A 22985-nucleotide genomic window follows, 5' to 3' on the forward strand; every position below is an offset into this window, starting at 1 on the left:
GCAACAAGAAGAATAGAAAGTAATCCGCAACAACAGCAACAGAAACAAGAAGATTGGTGAAAAGAACGGTAAATCTATCTGCAGGTAGAATGAACACTGGCTTTACTTTAAAATGAACGTTTAAGGAAGTGAAACCCTTGAGGTGAAGGGATAACAGAGCTTGCAAAAGTGTTCGGAATTGTCTACTGAGAAACAGAGTGATCCACAATTCCAGCAATACCCTTATTGGGTTTTACATTTTTTGCCCAGGAATAAAAATGTCTTAGTTTATATAGTATCTCGGAAAAAATACGCCTCAGTATAAACTTTGTTCTGAAGTTGAAGCACGACAGCGAAAATTACTCCCCCTATCGATATCATAGTGGTTAATTCGTATCTATATGTCATTGACCTATCATTATGAAGATTGGATCTTGCAACTAAAATTGAAACACTGCCGAGCAGAAATATGTGCAAGTATATAAGAAGGCAGGAAGACTTTTCGATGAGCGCGAGTTGCAGTTAAACCCCAGTATCACGTTTCTGACTTTGACTGACGACACGGAGAGGTACTATTCGTTTGTAAAGAGACGCTAATATTCTTTTCGACAGAATATGGCTAAACATGTCACGAATGGTTACGAAGTGTAAAGGTGGGCTTTGAGGACAACGTGTCTGTCAAAGGCAAAGCTCGGCATCACCTGTATATCTTGAGTGCAAAAGTACGTTAGATGAGTTTTTTAGGGTGTATGTAAATGGAAAACGGCCGCGTTAAGATACTCCCTAGAAACTACATTTCTTAGATATCAACTAAATAGATATGTACCATAAGTGACTGTGAACCTGGAACCTATTATATAAACTGAAGAATAATGACGCTAAGGTTCGATTGGAACGAAGTGGAGACCATCGGTGATTTTAGGCCGAAACACTTCTAAAGATAGATCTGAACATATTAGCGGAAACTAGATTAATAAATGATAAAATACAAATCAAACACCAGTAGTGATACAGATCCCATGTGATAAAATATAAAATTAACTTGTACTAAATATTTAAACAAATTCTAAACCCGAGTTTGATGAATTTGTCAATTACAGCATTATTCTGGTGATCCTTGGTGCCTCATACAAAAACGCTCCAAATAAGCGTCACAATCATTCCTTTATTCAACATGTTATTGTTGCATACTAAACAGCGAAATATGAAAATCAATAAAAAGAATGGATGAACACTAACAGGGCAGTGTTTTCAATATAATATCTTCACATGTTGTATTTACTTTTGTATAGCTTTTGATATTCATTGACAGATATATAAATAAGAATGAAAATACACATTACACAATACTTGTGATGACACATGTGTTCACACGTTAGAATAAATTTTACGTGGTGAAATAATACCGACATACGTGTGTTAATATAAAATGCTATCTATGTTTACACTGAATTGAAAGCTAGTTCCCAACCATAAATCCGCATTTATGCATATGTTATTCATGCTTAAATATACAAATACACATATATGAATTAGGAATTAATATCAACGGTAAATATTGGAATACCTACCAGACTAAACGCAATTGCTGCAACGATTGCAAATTTTCTTATTCATAAGCTGTGTTTTCGATAGTTACAGGAGTTATGATAGATGATGGGTTATTATACTTTCTCAACAATACCTCAGCCGATGGATACACCCCACCACACACACACTCCTACACATACACCATATAAATATATATTTCTATACTTACGCACACACATATATATATGTGTGTGTGTGTATGTGTGTGCGTGTGCATATAATATATATATTTATATATACACATATACACATACACCCAGAATATATATATATACATACACACACACACACACACACACACACACACATATATATATATATATATATATATACACATATATATAGGTAATATAATATATATATATATATATATATATATATATATATATATATATATATATATATATATATATTACACACACATTTAAATGTCACCGTGTGAACACATACATATATCTAATAACACACTTGCATAAAAAGTCTGATATTTAGAGTTAAATAGATGGATGCATACAGAGCGAACGCATTATGTGTAGTTCCATTGTATATAAATTGCGTTGCCTTGAAAAAATAGCAATGCATCAAATATGAATGTGCATACGTATTGCCACTTGTATACAGGCTATGCGTATACTCCAATTTGACCTGCGACGCTATACAAAATTATATGTTTATAAGAATTTTACCAGATTCCACAGAGATAGGACTATGCTCTGTGCAATCTCATGCTCGTTTTGTTTGAGAAAAGTAATATTTCGCGAGGTTTCAATATTTGAAAACAAAGAAACCTAAAACTATAGAAAATATAAATATAATAACTTCGACAGAATACAAAACAGATTATTTCCTCTGTGGAACATATTTCACTTCTTTCGAATTCTTTATTTCACCTATCACATCAATAAAATGTGAAGAATAAATAATACTACGCATGCCCTGAAATAATTTTCATATCTATGAACGTATAGATACTTGCTTAGTTCTTATATATTGGAGTATATAAGTAATCATACTCGTGCGCTTACACAGTCGTATATTCCGCGGAGGTTAAATAGTAATTCAATGTTGTTTCTTTGTAAGAATGCAGGGAATATAAAGTTAGCGCACATACATAATGTATGCATCAATTCATACAATTTATCCATCTGCCTATTTGTTTGACTGTTATGCTGTCTATCATTATGCCTTTCTATATAATTACACACACACACACACACACACACGCACGCACGCTCACACACACGCACGCACACGCTCTCACACACACACACACACACACACACACACACACACACACACACACACACACACACACATTTAGGAATTTGTGTTGCAAGATTCCTGATGTGAAATAGTGAAACAGATATTGTTATATTTCCAGATGGGCTTATTCCCCTGTTTTTTTTTGTTCTGTTTTGTATTTCTTTTGCCAAACACAAACACAATGCGATACAAGAACTGTACTAAATTTTCAGGTCCTGAGAAAGCAGCAGCAACAATGTGGGGAAAGGGTGGGGCTCATGGGGAAAATCATACTGCTAGTAAGAACATTGACACCCAAACAAGCATGCATACACACATACACACGCATGCACACACACACACATATATGCACACACACACACACACACACGGACGCGAATGCATGCGCACATAAAGATACACATCATAGAAGAGCAAAGTGAAATAAGTGGAGGAAGGGCACATACGAAGAGGGAAAGTGCCGATGAAGAGTCACGGATGTGTGACGAAAGATTACCGGACATTGGAACAACACTAAACTAGCGAAGAACAAATATATAGTGCATGTTTTTATTTGGCAAAAAAAGAAGGTATAAAATGACTATAGGCGCAGGTGTGGCTGTGTGGCAAGGAGCTTGCTTACGAACCACATGGTTCCGGGTCCAGTCAACTGCGTGGCACCTTGGGCAAGTGTCTTCTGCTATAGCCGCGGGCCGACCAAAGCCATGTGAGTGGATTTGGTAGACGGAAACTTAAAGAAGCCTGTCGTACATATATATATATATATATATATATATATATATATATATATATATATATATATATATATATATATATATATATATATATATATATATATATATATATATGTATATATGTATATGTATATATATATATATATATATATATATATATATATATATATATATATATGTTTATATGTATGTGTTTGTCCCACCAACATCGCTTGACAACTGGTGTTGGTGTGTTTACATCCCCATAACTTAGCGGTTCGGCAAAAGACACCGATAAAATAAGTAGTAGGCATACAAAGAGTAAGTCTGGAGTCGATTTGCTCGACTAAAGGCGATACTCCAGCATGGCCACAATCAAATGACTGAAACAAGTAAGAGAGTAAAGAGTATCCCGCAATACAACATATATATGTACACGCACTAAAATAAGGTATTATACTTTATTTAATGGAATGCAAAACATATTATATTATACTATATTCTATTCTCTTCTTCTGTATTCTATTCTATGATTTATATATATATATATATATAAAATTAAATAAAATTGAAAGATCAATCTGTCTATGCATCTGTCTATCTATCTATCTATCTATCTATCTATCTATCTATCTATCTATCTATCTATCTATCTGTGTATATAGATATATATATATATGCACATACACACGCGCACACACAAATGTGTATGTGTGTGTATGTATATATATTCATTTTATGTATAAAACTTACTGTTAATAAGGTCGTGGTGTGTGCGTTCCGTTACTTAAATGAAAAAATGCACTCTGAATAATGACAGGTATACGTATACTGAGTGTTCAGCTGCACGGGAAACAGACACAAAATGTCTCTAATTCTTCATCAGTTATCAACCAAATGGTAATACTCTGTTTCATACCATTAATGATAAGACTGCGAACGTCCCATGCTGGTGATACTCGTGAAAGCTGCGGAGAATGTTTCTTGCTATTTGCTCTTTTCTATAATCCTTTAGGATGTCTTCAGAGCGTTAACCACCATTCCTGTCTTTTTCGCCCTAAGGCTGGATTTTGCACGTTTCTTATTCATTTCGTCATTGTCCATCTCCGTAAATTACATTGTTTTTTACTTTCCTCTGTCCACTCTGTGTTTGTTATAGGCCCTCATTCTCTGCGGCTGTCTTGGACACAACCATAATCGGAATTTCTCAGTCCCATCATTAATGGTGCGAAGTTGATTATTACCATTTAGTCGATGACTGATGAAGAATTAGGGACCTTCTGTGTCTGTCTCCTCTCCGAAATATATACTTTTCAAAGCAACACAGTTACTGATCTCATAAATAGAAATATTTCTACATCTCTAAACGAGAAACTTTAATTAACAGTACTCTAGAGTAACAATTATTTTCCAACATAATGTGGCAGTCATGATTAGGACGAATGTTACTCATTTATCCTCAGGAAGCATCGTCTCCAGCTTGATGTCGACGCACTATCTGCGTTCTTATCAGTGACTGTGTGTCAATTTGAAAATTATACATTTCGAACATGAGTCTAGTGTCGCAATCTCTAGCCAAGCAGTTATTCTTTGCTGATGAAGAGAAATAATTCAGAAACTTTTGGTACACAGATATTGCTTTCAGCTGAGTGGAGACACTGAGCTCCCATTTTCGAAAACATAAGGACGCAGTTAGTGTGTCGATAGGCGGCCGGAGATGTTTTCTGGGGCTAAATAACAGTAACATTCGTCTTGCCACATTATATTGGCAAATAATCTTTACTCTAGATTACTGTTACTGAATGTTCTCGTTCAGAGCTTTAAAAATAATGATCTGTGTATATACACATAAATGTCAACGGATCAAAATGAGGGCTCAACACTAAATTGCCGGTTAGAATTTTTTTATTTGTCTATTAAGGCTACCATTGGTTTCATGTTAATAAAAATAATAAAAAGTTATCTGAGTGCCTTAGCAATTTTTATATAATATGTGCATGTTCGTACGAACACGCGTGTGCGTCCGTTTACGAGTGTATGCGTTTGTTCTTTATTTATTCTCAACACCGACAAATGCAGGTTACGAAATAGGCATATCCATTTCAACTATCGCTAGAGTGAGTGTGATAGAGTGTATTTGTCATTCAATGGCTTTTACAGACAGGGAAATAGCAGTTAGTTCTTCCTTGAGGAATTCCCAAGTAGCATAGAAGCATTTTGGAATAATATTTGTTTTTTTTTTCTGTGCATTGAGTATAACATGATAGCCTCACTACATTACATTTATCTGAGGTATTGTTATACAAGGTATCGTTTATGCAATATCTATTTATTACGCGTGTATGTGCGCGAATATGTGTTTATATGTGTGAGTATACTTACATTTAAATGTATATGTATATATAGGCATGTATGTGTGGATATATACATATACATACCTACATACATATATATATCTATATAATGTAGATGATTACATCTAATAGAATATTTTACTTCTCGTTTCACCTTCGGTGAAAGGTAGCCTTGGCTAGATGTAAATGATGATATTAGAAAGCGTTCAACAATCATCTCTTGTGCTTGTTGCCCATTCTGTGTTTGGTGTACCTCTCCTGGGAATTGATATGATGACCTGCTGGAATAAGTGCACTGTCCCTGTGGCTGTGTGGTAAGTAGCTTGCTTACGAACCACATGGTTCCTGGTTCAATCCCACTGCGTGGCACCTTGGGCCAGTGTTTTCTACTATAGCCTCGGGACGACCAAAGCCTTGTGTGTGGATTTGGTAGACGGAAACTGAAAGAAGCCCGTCGTATATATATATATATATATATTTATATATATATATATATATATATATATATATACGTGAGTGTGTGTGTGTGTGTGTGTGTGTGTGTGTGTGTGTGTGTGTGTGTGTTTGTGTTTGTGTGTCTGTGTTTGTCCCCCCAACATCGCTTGACAACCGATGGTGTTGTGTTTACGTCTCAGTAAGTTAGTGGTGCGGCAAAAGAAACCGATAGAATAAGTACTAGGCTAACAAAGAATAAGTCCTGGGATCGATTTGCTCGACTAAAAGGTAGTGCTCCAGCATGGCCACAGTCAAAATGACTGAAACAAGCAAAAGAGTAAGTGAATTCCATTACAAAAAATTACTTTGGCATATTTAAGAAATATTTTAAATTGAAAATGACTTTAAAAATGCGGTAAATATTTTGTAAAAGACTTGTTCGTAACCTCCGTCTGAAATAGTTTTCTTCCATAGTTTTTTGTTTTCCGAGTGTAAAGCGTTCACCATGCTTTGTTAACCTTATTTTCATATCACTCTTACATTTGGAAATGATGCTTTCAATTATATATAGTTATCACCTTTCATTTTCTCCTTCATTCATGAAGTTGAAGCTTTTGTACAGCGGAAGCAGAAATTCATCTGGGGATGGACTCTTTCACCGAAAAATATAATAGATATCCTGCCCAGAAATCTACACATGAAAATTATGCCAACAAACCGACAATAAAAAGTGATGTTATGAAGGATACCAATATCTTCTTAAATGTTGTGGAGAAATATGTCAGAGAAATCGAAGTGTATAGGAACACTTTTAAAGTAACATACCGTACAACCAGTTGGAACGAAAGCTTTCACTCTGTAAATGTAGTTCGCACACACACACACACACACACACACACACACATACATATATGCATTCATCCTTGCATCTATCTATCTATCTATCTATCTATCTATCTATCTATCTATCATAAATATATATATTTATACACACACATACAAGCACACATAGGCACATATACATATACATACACACCTACCTATATGTAGGTAAATATATAAGCGCGCGGACACACACACTCACACATATTTGAATATACATACACAGCTACGTATACATAATTAAATATATAAGCACGCACAAACATACACACATACACTCACACACACACACACACGCACACAACTATATATCTTTAGTAGTATGTAAGTATTTAGACTATTTACCATTACTTCTGACACATTTATCGCAAAATCTGTGAAGGTACCAATCGTTTTTCGTACTATAGATATGAACAGACGTAAAAACAAATAGACAAAGCACATGCACACTCTTAGAACACGCACACACACACACACACACACACACACACACACACACACACACACACACACACACACGCACACACTATACCTATTCTAACACAAACTTAGATGCATATAATTTAATAAGAAATATGTATATAAACGATATACTTCTTTTGAGATGCAACAAATATTATTTTCTCATAATATGACTGATCTCAAACCCAAGAGTACTGCCAGACTGACAGCAAACAATGTATCATGGAAAATATTTTTTAGCAATACAGACCAATTTTTGCTTTTCGCTTTCCATTGAACCAGTTAATAAAATATTGTTTCGACGGTATATTTCATTCTCTGTCAGCCAACACTGAGAAATCATTCTAAAATGTACATGAGAGCCTTTTCATACGTCTATAATGTAATAATAATGGTGTTTTTGCTTTCATATGTGACGTTTTCTTTAATATGAAACATGATGATTCTACTGCTACCTATGTCAGAACAATTTCTACATTTGACAGACGATGTGAGGTTTCATTGTGTTACTTACTAATGTTTGATTTGAAATATATTAAAAAGAATATATCAGATCTGTGATTTCCGACTTGGACCTAGCGGAGACTAATATATTTTTATAATTACGCTATATAATGAATGAACTTACTATTTAATTATAGTTTATAAACATATAGGTAATTGTTTGTTTGAATAATCGTTGATTACAGTGGAAAATGCAATATTAATTATTAACTAGTGCAGCCAGGTATCACTTATCAATCAGTCGTGTTATGAACAAAGTAAAAAAGGTACTTCTAAAATATTTCCAAGACATAGTTTTTTTATGTGCGGAGTTTTCTTGTGAACAGCTGACTATGAACAAACAATCAGCCAATGAATAAATTGATCATTGACTGCTTCACTAATTCAGTCATCTAATGTTTAATGGTTATGAGTGAGCTGTGACTTATCTGGTATGCTTTAAAATTATCATCATATAAGTTATTGTAATTTTGAAAAAGTTTCAAATATATATCTTTGTAACTTATTTTACCTCACCATTCATATACATATATACACAACAATATGCAGTGTCCCATACAATACCTCAGAGGCATAAGACGAATTCTTCTAAACGGTGTTCGCGTTTTTGATTTGAACTCTGCTTTTACAATTACAATGAACAATTGTTACACTGAAAAGAAAAGAACGTTTAATTAAAAAATGGAAACTCTTTATCCTGAAGCGAAGAAAGCCATTTGAACGAAAGTGAAATAGTTGTGAGTGAAAGTGATGAAATGTTGAATATAGGTAGAAGTTTATTACCAACTGTTATCAAATGCCTACACTACCGTGTGGAGAAGCTATGATTTCCAAGCAAGGGAATAGAATAGGTGATTCAAACCTTACACACACAAATAAAGATATGCAAGACTTTCTTTAACATCAGTATGTAAAACTAATTGTTGCTGTTCCGCCGCAATCTTTAATGATGTAGCTTTTGTTTCTATCCCTCATTTTAGAAAGAATAATAATAAATAAAATAACTTATACACATAAACGTGTATACAAGCCTCCAACACACGCCCTGCAATATATATATATATATATATATATATATATATATTGTTGTACTTGGGGATGGTCATATTGCCAGTTTAGCCAATAAAAACACACGCACTGTATATTTGGTGTTAATTTTTTTTTTTTTTTTTTTCAGCTTTATATTACATTAATCTTAATCTTAATCTTAATCTTATTTCGGCCAGAGTTCTTTCGTCACACTTCTGTGACCTCATCAGTGGTCCTTTGTTTCCTTCTTTCTTATGTGTGTCTCACCTTGCTAACTATCAGCCATTTTGTATTTTGTATTCCTATTGTATGTGTCTACGCATAAATATATATATATATATATATATATATATATATATATATACGCCCTGAACATGTGTGTGTGTGTGTGCGTGCGTGTGTGTGTGTGTGTGTGTGTGTTTGTGTGTGTATGTGTGCGTGTGTGTGTTTATGTATATGATCAGATCTGCAAAGGTTGTTTTATGTGTGTATTCTCATGCATATATTTGCATATCTACCTGCGGATATATATCTAAACGATAAACAGGTAAGCTTTACAATTTTTTTTACAGGTTCAGCGATGGCTTGGACATGTAGTCTGCGAATTAGCTTTCTCCTTTCTAGTTTTGGAAAGCCTAATATCTCAAGATTGGTATTTAGGTACAGCGTTACATATCCCTTTGCTCCGATATTTACAGTTATAAACTTGAACTTGTAATCTGGACAGAGTAGCTGTAGATTTGTCAATAGTTCAGCGTAGACATTTTCTTTTTCACTGATCCTTAACCATTGTTAACATCTGCTGACCAACTGATTTCCGCAACTGTACAAAATTTCTCTTCTCTATAACAAATCACTATGTGAGGTGTATTATGTTTACGTGCTATGTATGTATGTATGCATGCAGGCATGCATGTATTTCTGTATGTATGTATGTATGTATGTATTTTATTTGTCATTATATTGGGGCACCATGAATTTTTGTTGAATGAATTGACGCCTGCACTTCTTCTTTAATCTTGATTCTTATTTCATCAGTCTCTTTTTCCAAACCACTACATTATGAGCATGCAAACACACCAATGCCGGTTAACAAACAGTGGCTGTATATATCATTTTTTTCCCCCAGCTTAAGGCTGTTTTTATTTTTATTTTATTTATTCTTTTTTTTTATCCAGCTTAATGCTGTTTTTTGCGCGGGGACATAGAAATAATCGGACTGAATACCCGATCGCGCGGTTAAACCATTGGGAGTGAAGGACCCCTGGCCCTTGTTAGGGCATCCTTCTAGGAGAAGGCAACTCAGGCAACTGGGATAACTCCGACATAAAACCTGCCGCTCAGTGGTTACCGATGATGTTGAATTGTTCTTCTTTTCGGGTTATGGCTACTGTTGCTTAGTGAGTGAGATTGACTCAGTGCACAGCCTTTCCTCACTTGAAAAAAAAAATCTTCTTGCACAGGCACTGTAAGATAACAACATGTTAAGCTTCGTGCAATGGCCATACTCGATAACGAGGGGGCAGCCATCATTATGTCTGTCTGTCTGTCTGTCTGTCTGTCTGTCTGTCTGTATGTATGTATGTATGTATGTATATTCCTATTTATTTCTAGTTATTCATTAATCTACACATGATTTTAAACATGGGAAAATCACACTAAGACTTTGAAGCTGAAATCAGCCAAACCAATCCAGGTCTTGTGAATATGACATTTTCCCTCTACTACCAAGCAAATTTTCTTTTCTATATAAAAGATTCAAAGTAACATGTGACTCGTTGTTCTCCTTGCTCCTTTCCATCCTTCTCATTCATATTTATATATGTCAAAAACACCTTAAGAATACGTATACGAATATATTTCCTGTTGAACGAAAACATTTATTCGGTGATAACATATCTATATTTTTACTTTCGATGTGTATAAACACAGAATATATTTATTTCCTACAGATGTAAATAGTTAAACTTGTTTTAATTGCACAAAAATAATATATGTATACAAAAGTTTTGACACATTTTCAATCTCTTCTCGGTAATTTTCCTGAACGTGAGTGCGTGTGCTTGCGATTGTGAATGTACAGAGAGGGAGGGAGACATACGCATATATACACGCACTAGTGGACATAAACACAAACACACATATCAATGACTTAACTGCACTTACAAACACACATATATACATAATCTAAGAAACGTATAACTAAGTGAATTTAATTAAAAATACATTTTGTAATTTGAAAACAAAAAAATGAGCAATTAATGAAATTTAATAAATTATAATAATATTTATTTTCAATCTGTTATAAGTCAATCGGAAATAATCATTCGATCTTTTTCTCAAGGAGGTGGTATTTATTCATTCATCCAACAATAATTTTGATAATAATAATAGTTATAAAACGAAGTTACTTTGAATTCCGATAAACTTTTGACATCAATCTCATAAATAAATCAGAGATAAAATATTTTTAATTAATCTGTTATTTTATCTTCGTGAAGTCAACAGGTTCATGCACACTGCTACTGCACAAACCGGTGTATCATCGTATTCTAGTCTGAATGATGTATTTTATTTTTGGAAGGTGAAATATGTTTACACGTCTCAACAATATTTTTTTATTAAAGATTTTCACACGTGCTTTTTCTAGTTTATGTTATGTAAATTTGTTCGTGGTGTCTGTTTGGAATCAGAACTGTGTCATATTAATAGCGGAAACAGTAAATTCTTAGTTATGCCAGATACTGGTGTTACAGTGATGGATATCGATAATGTAGTGGTACGTATTGTGTTAATTCTTGGAGTGTCGATTGCTTAAAGGATATCTTCTACTATAGTGTTTCGTGTTGACACCAGAGAACATATATTTTACTTTGGGTTGTCTCTATTCTATAGGATGTAATTGTGTTTAGAGTTCACTATTTCAATTTTGATATCAAAACTGACATTGGTATGTAGAAAATTTGGGAAGTGATATACGTCAGGAAAATTCAGGAAGGACTTGTATCAAAGTTTGGCATTGAAAGTTACACAAACACCAGAAAGGTGCTACACTGTTTAGAGCCAAAGATCTCAATATCGTCATCGCGATACAGCATCGGTTTCAAGAGCCCCGAACACTTCAATATCCTCCCAAAGAGCCTCAGAGGTCTATATTGAGGGAGGGGGTTGTAGGTGGCTTCAAAACAAAACTGGATCTTCTCCTGTCAAGAGTTCTGTTTCAACATAACTCGCGACAGGGAACGCAAATGAAGGTAGAAGGTAGCAAAATGAAATTCCTTCATTCACCGAATGTCACATATCACAGGAGGATTGAAGTTATCAAATTTAAATAAAGCTAAGAGCGGTGTCCTAACATGACCTCAGCTCTCGAGCTGTAACAAGTGAAAGAATCAAAGAATAGTAGCAACGTGCTTATCTTTCACGTTACGGAGTGTCTGTAACATTGTAAACCCGTGTAGATAAATTTTACTTCTTGACTGACGCGTTGTGCTTCGTTTCTATCTGATTTCAATTGTCGGATCTTTGTTCTTTGATTGTTTCTTCAAGTTTCATTTCGAGCGGCGTTGCAATTGAGATGTCGATCAGGATACATGCATTTCCGTCCTAATCCTTGATATTCGTATCCAGTAGCGTTGCCTTGCACAATTTCAGCAGCCATGTACCAGCTGATTGTATGCTAAGTCAATTCTATATGTTATGTTTTGTTCATTCTCATACGTTCGCCCCTCTGTTTTCTCATCATTGTGTCGCTTTTATACATTAGAAATGCATGCCAACATGGTCTTATCTGATTAATATACTCTTAGCCGATACAACAGGTTATGCTAAAATGATATGATTAACTATCGTCATAGTGATGGTTGAATAATCGGACATGATGTTAATATACTTTTACATTCTTTCATTTGGTGTTCATAGGTTTTTATACATCTAAAAATCTTTTACTTCTTTTAACGCAGATATTTTTAGCCCCCAAATTATTTAATATGGAATGCTTTGTTACAATATTGTTATTTAGTACATTTTTGAATTACGCGTTATTTTAACTTTTTCTTAAACTTTTCTGTTGTTTCATCTTTATATGCGCAGGCCTGCCTGAGTGATATGAAGTTCCTTCCCAAATACATGATTCTAAGTTCGGTCCCGCTGCATAACACCATAGGCAAGTGTTTTCTACTAAGGCCTTGGGCCAATCAAAGCCTTGTTAGTGGTTATGGTAGACGGAAACTAAAAAACAGCCCGTCGTATATATGATTATAAATATATATATATATATATATATATATATATATATATATATATATATATATATATATATATATATATATTTATATATATATATATATATATATATATATATATATATGTATATATACATATATATATATGTGTGTGTGTGTGTGTGTGTGTGTGTGTGTGTGTGCGTGTGTGTGTGTGTGTGTGTGTGTTAAATAAAATAAAACAACAAAGCCAAGGCTGTGTGGAATTTTCAGGATATTTATAAAGACAAAGTTAGTCTTACAGCTGTTTCTGGGATATTAGGGATATCCTTTCATGAGAGATGATGTGAGATTGTTAAATAGAGAGAAATATTAGAGTTCAATAAGAGCGATTATTTTAAAAAAGGAAGCAAATAAGGAGTATATAGGGAAATCCGAGATTGAATGTAAAAATTAAAAATACAAATGTATAACATGTTACAGTTGTAGTTCCATTATCCAAGAAAAGTGGTATGTAGAAGTGGCATAAATGCTTCCTGTCCGTGGTATGTAAATTCCAATAGCAGTTGATATTTTGTCATCACAAATGGAAGTTGCGGGGACGTAGATTCCTTGTGCTGTTCATTCAAAGGGGTCTTGTGGTGTGAATGAGAATTTGAGAATGTAGTGGTAGTATTAAGTGGAAAGAGAGGGGAGAAGAGATTTGTGTTAAAATTATGAGAGAGGTCAAAGGAAAAGGTGAGAAAAGAAAAGATGAAAGAAAGAGGAAGAGAAATGAAAACAAGAAGCGAAAGCGAAAACAGTGTAAGAGAGTGGAAATGTTAGTTAGTGGTCAAGATATTATTAGGGGGATGGGAGAGAAGTAGGGGAGGGGTAGGAAGAGATAAGAATGTAAGTAATGAATATGTGTGAGGTGTGTGAGGTGGGGTGGTGTGTTAGAATGGCATTAAGGGATGAGTACAGAAAAAAAGGTATCAGAGAAGGATTTTCTAAATTAAGTTGTAAGGGAAGAATACGAAGAATGGTCAAGTATCTATAAATAGACTTATGTGTTTATTTTACTGGTTAATGTGATAATGTGGGTAGAGAAATAAGAAGTGTATATCGATATACGCATGCGCACATGTACATATATGTGTGTATATATGGATCATTATATAGGCCTACGTACTTGTCTATTTAAACCCGTGCGCACGCATGCATATATATATATATATATATATATATATATACACACATATAGAGCGAGAGAGAGAGAGAGAGAGAGAGAGAGCAAATTTCCAGAGAAACACTAGACCCGAATACTCGGCTATCAACACTGTCGGATTAATTCAGGTGTAGAAAATCCACGTTTCACGACGATTATACTTTTATATGGTTTAGATAAGTGTAAATAATCCACAGAAAAGAAGACAATTATTTACTCATCACCAAATCATATGACGGTATAATAGTCATGAAATTTGGATTTTCTACACCTGAATTATCCCAGCTTTTGTCTAGATCCCGACAGTGTTGATAGCCCAGTATTGGGGTCAAGTGCTTCTCTGGAAATTCCCCAAATTCACACCGAATCTGACCATAGCCATTTGCTCTATACCGAATATACACTTCGTTTATTTCGAACTTATCTGATTGAGCACTGAAAGGGTCTTTCCAAAATGATGAAGAAAATTCATATTGATGCGTCTCTGAAAGGTGTATATAAGTGTGTGTATGGGGGGGATATGTATGTATATGTGTGTGTTTGTGCCTGTGTTTGTTCCCTTCCTCCCACTAACGCTTGGCACTCGGATTTGGTGTGTTTGTGTCCTATTAACATAGCGGTTCGACAACAAGAGACAACAGATTAAGTACCACGCTTATAAAATAACTCAAATCATTCGGCTAAAATGCTGTCCCAGCATGGCTGCAGTCTAATGACTGAAACATTTAGATCATAGAAAATAAAATGATCTAATTATATATTATCGATGGAGATTTTTCTTCTTTTTCGTCAGAAATAAATATATTCAGCTATGTCGCCCACAAACTCATTCCTGTAGATTAAAGACCTACTGAAAATTCACTATATATATGATATTACACTTTACGTTTCACAAAACATTGGGACACATACCTTGCATTCCATAAGTACTGCTTTTGTGAAAAATAAACTAAAACTACTACCAAATAGTCAATAACTCAAATATGTAATCATAGCCAATGTTAATTAAATTAAATTCTACTACAAGCTTAGAGAGGTCGCAAATGCTAGCTTTCGCAACCAGAAATAAGCTCTTAGTTACGAATCACAGTATTGATCTATAATGCAATACTGAGACAAGTGCAATTTTGTCCCTCTTACAATTATTAGCCGGAGCAGTCACACAAAACATCTTGAGAGTTCATATGGCCAAAAGTTGAAACGAATGTATGATGGAAATTTGGATGATAAGCGGGAAAGAAACGGTTGAAGATAGTAGAAAAACTAGATAGCAGGAAAAAAAGAAACGGACAGAGGATTATATATATATATATATATATATATATATATATATATATATATATATATATATATATATATATATATATATATATATATATATATATATATATATATATATATATGCATGTATGGAGAGAAACAAGTAAAATGTAGAAAAATGAAGTTTCTTACAGATGGTCTATGGAACAACGAAGCAGGTTAGGAAGTAGAACTATAAATATTCAAAGAACATTCACAGCAATTCACATACTGTCATATAACTGTCGAAAAATAGCTCAGAAATTCCATTTGTGAAATTACAATATACACTGCATATAAGTAAAAGAAACTTTCGTTACAGGTACTTATATTGATTTATGGTATTTCTAAATGAGCCCATACGTAGAACATAATAGATAGAATGGAAATGTGGAAAAAAATCCCCTGAAGAGCCTACGTTATATTACTTGCAGCTACCAAAGTATGTTTTTGCGTATTCAACTACTGACCGCGTTATCTAAAACTTTGCACTACATTCACCTTGTTGTCAGCAGTTTTGCTTCAATAGAGCAGTAGTATTTCTTAACTTGAAAGCCTTCAAGATCATTAATGCAGTTTGCATTACGTTAAAGTTATTTTCTTTTAACTAACCCTAAAAATAGAAAGATAAAAACAACTATCACTTGCCAGCTTACTTTATCATAAAAATACATCTACTAATAAGAGTTTTCACAAAATGAACTGATATTGTCAGAATTGCACTTGGGTTCAAACTTTCGGATGTGTTAATGTGATTTCCTAAGATTGAATTTTTGAGAGCTCTAGTATCTGATTTGCAATTACTTCTCATTGAAAATTTCATACTATTTCTGAACCAATTTTAAAATATTGGTTTCAAATTTTGGCCCAAGATCATCGATTTTAGAGGTGGGGTGAGTCGATTACACTGATCCCAGTTTTCAAGTAGGTACTTACTTTATCGACCAGAAATGGATGAAAGCTAAATTTGACTGCGGTGGAATTTGAATTCTGATCGTAAAGATGGACGAAATGCCGCAATAACATTTTGCTTGGCCTATCAACTATTCAGCCAACTCGACGCCTTAACTAATTTGAAAATACTAATGTACAAATTTTGAAATTGCTTCTTTATTTTTCATGAGACCAAATTATCAATATATGACGATTGATGTGCGATAGCTATGACGAAGAAAGTCTATAGTGATGTACGCGACCAATTTAACACTTTTCCAAGAGGCTTACTATTAGCCAAAGTTTAATGTAATGTCTTAATCTCTGCCAATACTGACACAAGTATTAATGTAAACTTCTTAAATATATACGGTTGAAGTGTTTTTAAATCCTATCAAATTGCTGCTCATTTATTTATATGCCGTGATATGAACAATCATCAGCTCTATAGACTCATATTTTCATCACGTATATTTTGAAACATTCCAATTCATCAAAATACAGAAAGAAATAAAACTGACCGATTAAAGTTAAAGTTTGAATTGTATGGACATACATGTGTGTAGCTGGCCCTATATGTGTACATTGTCATCCACTTATCATTTTTGCCACCAGTCCCTCGTACATCAATGACTTTGTCAAGTACTATTACTTGACATCTGATTAATTTACGGGTTGATAGTGGGATCACATTTTCTAATCTATGTCGCAGCAGGGAAAGAAATATACACATTACTGAGGCGTCAGGAAATGAATAATACCCTTGGTTGGTGTCAGGGCGCTCATTTAAGCCACTGGAAATGAATAAGACTTAGCTTTTGTCACAGCACTTCTCGAGGAGGAAGATACTCCGATGTAAAATGTGCCGTTTCTCCTGATTGCTGGTTATTTCGATTCGATTCTACCTGTCACTTGGTAAAAGCGTTTATAATAATCTAATTATGTACAAATGTTTCTTTACGGTAACCACATGTTTCATTGCTAAATCTAACTACTGTAAGTCCTAGGGCAATGGAAGTAGTGTAACAACGTGTGAGGATTTAACCAGTTGGGAGCGTACAGCTGAAAATCTACGCAAAGACGATGGAAATCTTAACCTAACGTCGGCGTTTTGACTTCTCGAGACAGATACTAACTTTGGTGGAGATTCTTGTGATTGAGCAGCTCCTATAAGGGAGCATTGCTCACTCAAATTTTTGAGAAGGAACTGGAAAAGGTGCACTGAATGTAGCCTATGACATCGACACTGGTTACCACCCTGCGGTTAACGGTGGCTCATTCAAGCAGGAACAAGTAAGATAAAAGATGTAATAAAATATTTGCAAATGATTTGTTGCTGGAGTGTTAGAAACCCACTGGATCTAAGCGAAGAAAAGCACTTGTGACAAAAGAACATATATATTGCAGCATTGTCTCAAACACATCTCTTCCAGGATTATCAGCTTACTGATGTGTCATCAGGCTACACTCACTCCTGGGTTGGCAAACTAAAAGAATGATGAGAAAGTGTTGTCTGATTTACGATGATAAAACATTTAGTAGAATGTTTGGAGTGTCATTTTAGTACCACTGCTCTCTTAATAAAGCTTCGCTTTCCTTTACATGTCGACGATATTTAACAATTTTTCCAATGTATGCTACAGCTCTCGAAACCAATGAAAATATCACACCTTTCTAGGAAAATCTGTGCACAGCTATTACATCTACACTGGTTGATGGAAAACTGACTATTCTTGGCAATTTCATGGTCTACAGTGTGTCTTGTAAAAGAGTCGCCATATTTTGAATTAGTGTGCGAAACCTTGTTGGAAATAACTAATATTTTTGTTAATGAAATGGAGTTACGTAGTAAGATTGGAAAGACAGATTAAAAAGAAATTACAGCTTATCCATGATTATATTGTAACCTCATTCTTGCTCGACCACAAATCCGTTTTCACTGTATAAATTTTTGATTTATAAAATTCTAACAAAATGGATGAAAAAACCCTGCTTTCTTTATGTCTGAATTAAAAATTTATAAGGATTACTTTCATGATTTTAATTTTCAGAGCAATGGCGCATTAACAATCAATTAAGTAATCCACTTCAAATCAATTCAATTGGAACCTTTATTTCCTATTTTCAAATTGAATACATATCTAATCTGCATTTTGTTGACTATGGTTGAGGGGAAAGGTACATTTAAATTAGTTATTGATTACCTCCTGCCATTGTGTTCCAGAATTAATGCTCTAATGTACGCCCATTCGCAAATATCTTTCGAAATGATTTTCTTAACATTTTGATAATGCTTATTGGACTTAAAATTTCATTATAGAAATCATTTCCGCAAAGTCATGTTTTTAATTGCTACTTCCACTTTCTCCTGATATATATATAATCCTATGCCTTGCACATTTAAATTTAATTCATTTAAGACAGAATGCAGAATAGGTTTTGCATAAGTAGGCCAGCAGTGATAATCAATCAAGTTCATGGAATATATATTTAAAGCCAGATAGGAATTATTTCCTCTGAAGTTTTTAATTAATTGATATTAAAATGTATTGATTTACAAATAATAAAATTTCATTTTTTTAATCTATAAAGTCGCTTCTAAATACTCTATTGAGAACTATTCTGAATCACAACTTAAAAAAAAAAAACGAGGTATTCGCATTCAATGTCTACTTCTTTGCTCAACAAAGAGAAACCCTTCTACTTAGACAAGATATTAAGAAATCGAAGTCGTACAAAGAGCAACGCGTTAAAAATTCTGAAGCTCATTTCTGAATATTGCAATACCTCGACACACAGTCTGAACATCTCACATACCACGTGCTCCATCACCATCTAGGCAAACACATTGGTTCCAACCAATGGCTAAGTTAATCCTTTCTAATTTATATACAAGGCCAGTAATTTCAAGGGGAGAAGTTGATAGCATTCGAGAACATTGCTCAACTGGTTCTCTTATTGAGTGCAAAATGATAAAAGGCGAAGTCGAATTGGAACTCAGAACGGACAGAACTGGAGGAAATATCACTAAACATTTTGGCTGGAGTGTTAATGATTCTGTGAGATAACTGCCTTCAATGATTTAGTTCATGAAAAATATCATTGAAAAGCTTAAGTATTTGTATTACCGGCACCATACTAATGAGTGTTTAAATACAGGTTTTCACAAATCACATTAAATGAAAGTTATTTGAAATACCTCTAATAATCTGTGTAATAAAATGACTTACTATTCTATATCCTTAAAATGAGATATTTTTATATCATTGGATAGAGGTATACAAGTTAAATGAATGCTGCTTTCTCCTGATATACAGGATGTTAAAATTTTCATTACAGTGAGTATTAAAGTTTCCTCTAAATCATATCAATATCCCATACATATTAAAAGCTTTGAAATTGCATGCGCTACCAAGTTCTGATTAGATCGATTTCGCAGTGGTTTTATTTGTGGTAATTAAATATCGTTCATATTCTGAGTGTTTCATGCACACGTTTGGTACTTTGGTATGGAAAGAATACTCAGTGTCAAATCATTGCTGTTGCCACAACAATAATCACATCTATGACCACAATCTGTTTAAAAGTTCTCATTGCAGTAAATCCTCACATCGCTCAATATGTTATTACTCATTCCTGTGCAGTGGGATCAACGTTAATTGAAACAAAATCGTGATTTTATCGATATAAATAAAAAGATTTAAATATTCTCAATATCATGATCGGGTTAGAGCAGGCAAGCTATAGTTGCATCCACTATTATACGTGCATTAAGGTGGCAAGCTGGCCGAATCGTTAGCCCACCGGGAAAAATGTTTAGCAGTATTTCGTCTCTGTGAGTTGGAAGTATTATTGCTGAAGTGCGTCTGTATAGTAAGTGTAGTTTCTGTTTCCGTGTTGCTGTCTGTTGTATTTGCTGTACTTGTGTTAAATTTGTGTAATAGTTTTTATTCGAAAGGTTATTGTATGTTTTCCCCTGTAAGGTAAACATTAATTGCTGGCAAGATGCCAAAAAGTTTGTCTTCGTCTGACGAGGATTCGACAGATTTAGATGCTAAAAAGTAGAAAAGATGTTATTGAAAAATGTTTCAGATTTGTCTGAAAATGAATTCCCATTATTGCCAAGGGCTCTCGTTACAAGGAGGAAAATCGAGCTGAAAAGCCTTCAAATGGAGGCGGGCAAACAGAAAAAAAGTTTTGCGTCTGCAGCTGGAGATAGAACTCGCCAACTGTCGACAAAGAAAAGTGATTTGTTGATATACAAGGACATGATTATAGTTCAAGACGGAGTTGTCAAGGTTGAAACCCTAGATGTGTTTTTATTGTCAGAGATGAAAAACATTATTATATTCAAGACATACTGCCAAAAAGTAAGAAAAATCGACCGAGTAAACAAGGAGAAGGTAGAGAAATGCTTCAAACCCATCTGACAGGATATCACATATCTATCCAGAGGAATAAAGTTCGGTGCTAACGAAGTACACCTAAAAAATATTGAAACGGCACAATTGCACTCAGTGAAATCATTGGAAACAGAAGACGTAATTTTAATACCAATATACATGGGTATGAGGAGAGCCAAAATAAGAAGACCAAAGGTTCCACCTCAAGTCGACTCGATGTGGTTGATGGCGGCAGTCTTGTCAGAAAGAGTTGATGAGATAAAACTACTTCAGGCTACCGTTTGTGAAAAAGCAATCTGGATCGGCCACACGGTCCACCTCATTATTCAAACAGAACAAGCTGTATTAGAACAACTTTCAGAAAAAAATAGAAGTTGGGGAGGAATTCCTCAACGTTTTTGTCGAGGGACGTAAAGCCAGATGTTTTCTGTGTGGCCAGCTAGGCCATATAAAAAAGATACTGTAAGTAAGGTGAGGAGGAATCTGAAGATGAGGAGGAAGAAAAAGAAAAAGAAAGTTACTAGCAAAAGAAAAATAGAAAATGTAAACCAACCAAAACCAATAGAACCACGACCAAACAAGACAGCAAAAAGAGTCCAACCAAAACAAAAAAAAACAAGGAAAGAAGTAGCGGACAGAGGAATTGTGGCACTACATTCTAAAAATGAGGATTTAATGAGAGAAATAAAAACAAAAAAAATCAGCCACCATGATAGCAGAACTGTCGGGCAAATACAAAACTTATGAACTTTATCAAATGGACAAAAAGACTCATAAAATTTTCTCAAATAGGTATAGAAAGTTTGTGTAAGTAATGAGACAAGATTTTAACCAATCTATTTTCCAAGACCTGCCACCTCCGAACCTGTATCAAAAAAAGGTGGAGGGTCCCTGTCTACCGGACAGCGCTGATTAACAAGTAAGTCATGTCTATTCACATTGGTTGTGTAAATGTTCGTGGCCTGATGTCTATCTGGAAGCAAGGACGCTTCCTAAATGACATCAGATCAAGAAAATTGGATGTGATTGTTGCAACAGAAACCTGAGTAAAGGGGCCGAGAGATCTGTACCCCCTCCTGATAGGCTATGATAAATACGTTTGTCCGAGTTTGGCGAGAAGTGGGGCTGGGTGTTGGTCCTACTAAAAAGAAGCCGGGTGGCCGAGAAAAAGTTGGTTTTTGTTGATCCAGAAGGCAGGCTGGTCGTTCTCAACCTGACATTCAGTTGTGGCAAGATAAACAGGCTAGTCGCTATCTATGCACCTAACATTATGGGCCCGCAAAGTGAATATTTTTGACCTGGCCATGTTGCTGGCCACGTCGCATTCGCTACTATTGTTAGGAGACTTTAATACGATATGTGAGGCACACACAGATTGTGTTGGCTCGAACATGAACAGAAAATGTAACCCAGGCTTACGAGATATGCTATGTCACTTTCAGCAAGCAGATCCATATACGTTGGAACACCCGAACACTGCACAGTGGACGTGGTCAAATAGTGACGGGTCTTCCAGAACATATCTGGAAAGGATTTTAATTAGACAAACAGATAAGTCCATAGCTAACTGTCCACAGTAAAATGTTTCTTATTCTTTACTTTACTAGAAGTAATAGCTTGTCCTATACTTTTTACAGGTCTAATAACTTGTCCTGTACTTTTCCAGGTTTATAATCTTAATAATATGACTTTTCATGCTCGCATATTTC

Source organism: Octopus bimaculoides, chromosome 2 (assembly GCF_046866305.1).
Source record: "Octopus bimaculoides isolate indiv1 chromosome 2, ASM4686630v1, whole genome shotgun sequence".
In the NCBI taxonomy this organism is placed as follows: Eukaryota; Metazoa; Mollusca; class Cephalopoda; order Octopoda; family Octopodidae; genus Octopus; species Octopus bimaculoides.